This window comes from Suncus etruscus, chromosome 18 (assembly GCF_024139225.1).
Source record: "Suncus etruscus isolate mSunEtr1 chromosome 18, mSunEtr1.pri.cur, whole genome shotgun sequence".
Lineage (NCBI taxonomy): Eukaryota > Metazoa > Chordata > Mammalia > Eulipotyphla > Soricidae > Suncus > Suncus etruscus.
The window spans coordinates 13,748,572-13,751,265 of record NC_064865.1 but is presented as its reverse complement, the minus strand read 5'-3'; the positions used below and the strand labels follow the sequence as shown (position 1 = coordinate 13,751,265).

At 36.9% G+C, this 2,694-nt stretch overlaps 1 pseudogene; it reads right to left on the bottom strand.

Moving 5' to 3' along the window:
- Positions 1-1,535: 1,535 nt before the first annotated feature.
- LOC125996524 (V-type proton ATPase 21 kDa proteolipid subunit c''-like) lies at positions 1,536-1,935 on the bottom strand (annotated as a pseudogene).
- Positions 1,936-2,694: the final 759 nt, after the last annotated feature.

Here is a 2,694-nt window from a genome sequence, read left to right as displayed (position 1 = left end):
TTTGAAAATCACTGCTTTACCATTCCCTTGGTTGTAACTGCCCATGTGTGAATCTGCTTTTGTAGGAAGGTGCCAATTTGCTGGTGTAGAAAGATTGGAGACCCAAGTTTGAAATTAAAAGGGGACCATGAAGATAGCACAAGCTTTAGAAATGCATGCATTGTATGCATGTAACCCAGGCTCCACCCTACGACAACTCATGCCCCTCTTCCTGCTTTCCCAAACACTCGCTGAGTGTATAGTTCTAGAGACTCAACCAGGTGGTTCCAACCAGTGCTTCATTTTCTGATCCTCACAAATCTCCCACCCAAGACTCCCTTTGCTTTTATGACTCCTGTTCTTTGTACATTTTTTACATTTTTTATATTTTTCACTTTAAATCTATTAAGTATAGATATTAAATATAAAATTGTTAGAAAAACTTTTATATGAAGCATTATGTGCTCTTTGTGCAATGTTTTATAAATACAATTTTTTATATATAGTGTTTTTACAAATAATAGATACCATATGGCTCCTATGGAAAATATCTTATAATGACTGAATAATAGAGGAGACAGAAAGATTTATGGCTCAGGTTGGGTGTACTATAAACATAAAAAATAAAAGAAACCAGGACATTCACTGATATCTAAGGCTGAAATGGTATGGAAACGCATGCTTCATAAACAGGATGACCAATACTTTAAGAGAAAAAGGAGAAAGCAAAATTAATTTGGTTTTCTTGATTTAGAATTCAAAATGATTAGAAGTTGGGAAATTTTAATGAACTTTAATAGCTTAGAATACATTTTCTTATATATATCATTCTGTATTTGAAATTTTCACTGTGTACCCTAAACATTATATTTAACCATATAGACACAAACATGCAAATTATTTCCAGATAGAGGTGATTGAGTCATTGCTAATTTGCATCTCAGAGCTTTATGAGTACATCTTAATGTAGTTTAGAATACATGTAGATTCTTGCTTAATTCATTTGATTTAATGAGAACATAAGTTTGAAGTAATATTTAATATTTATAACAGTTTTAACATGTGGAAGCATCTTTATTTAAAAATATTCATATTGTGCCAGAGCAGTCGCACAAGCTGCAGGGCGTTTGCCTTGCACTCGCCAACCTAGGACTGACTGCAGTTCAATTTTCCTTGTGTCTCACATGGTCCCCCCAAACAGGAGTGAGTTCTGAGCTCATAGCCAGGAGTAACCCCTGAGCGTCACCAGGTGTGACCCCAAAAGCAAAAAAAAAAATTCATATTTATTTATATATTCTTTATTTTTCCCAGACAAATACCATGTTATTTCACAAACACTTGGAAGACAAGATGGGGGTGGAACCTGGGGAGCAGCTGCACCCAGTCATCAGTGACCCACTCCCCATAACAAGGATCCAGCCAGGCAGTGCACCAAGTCATCAAGCAGCAAGAATGAGTGCAGGGAGGGCCCCTGAAAACTAAACTTCCTGAAAGGCTAAGAGACATATTGCCAGCTATTTCAGGAAAACCACCAATAAATAAGAGGGAGGCACACAGACGATCTAGTCACCCATCTTCACTTTGGAAGTCTGAAGGATTGCCATGATGACATCAAAGAGGCCAATGGCACTGCCAAAAATCTCCACGATGAGGCTCGGTTTCTGCGCATCAGCCAGTACGGCTCCGCTGCCCACAACACCCGCACAGAAGAGGTTAGACAAGCCCACTGTGAGGCCACTGTTGCTAATGACAATTGCCATGATGATGCCGTAGATGGCTACAGCATCGCAAAAGATAATGCTGACCAGATTCTTGGTCTTTTTCCTGGGGGCCTTTATCCCTCTCCCACAACGATAGAAAAGCAGTTATATAGATGCCCCATGCTGCCCCCATCACGGTCAGGGAGATAGCTAGGTCAATGCCCAGATTCAACCACATGAAGGGGGAAATTTCAGTTAGAAACCTGGTATTTATATATTAAATTATATTGTATCTGTAGGAATACCACAAGTATGGCTACAACTTTCCACAATTCAGTGAAAATGCAAATTCAGTGAAAGTAAAATTTAAATATGTATCTCTGTCTTTCATACATTCTCTTCACTGTGAAAAATTTTCAAAATCAGAGAATGTTTAAGTACATTGGTGGTGATGATTGACAGAAAAAATGTGTTTGAGATGTCTAAGACGAAGTCTTCTCCTCCTTAATGCCACAATTATTTTCTGCACAACGAGCTGTATGGTTTTAAATATATTTTAGTTAAATCAGATATTTTCCTGTCATTTTATTTTTCTCACTCTTATAATGCAATATCATAAATTTAATATCTTATATTTAAGGAACATTGCAAGTTATGTTTCTAGTATTGAATAATTATTTGAAATATATAAAACTTGAAATATTAATATGAGATTTGGAAAAGCAGATGGCTCTGAGACAGTTAAACTTCCCCATGTTTTTTACACATAGTGCACCATAGCGATCTCTTCATGTGGGAAACTACTAGAAGTTAGTTGGGGGCTAGAGAAATATTACAATGAGTAGGGGTCTTGCTTTGCATGGTAGTTAAATTCCTGGCAACCCATATGTCTTTGAACCCACTGGGAGTGATTCCTGAATGCAGAGCCAGGAGTGAGTGTGACCCAAAAACACACAATTAATCTATACATTAATATTAATATCATACATTATTTAAATTTTCCAAATTCAATATG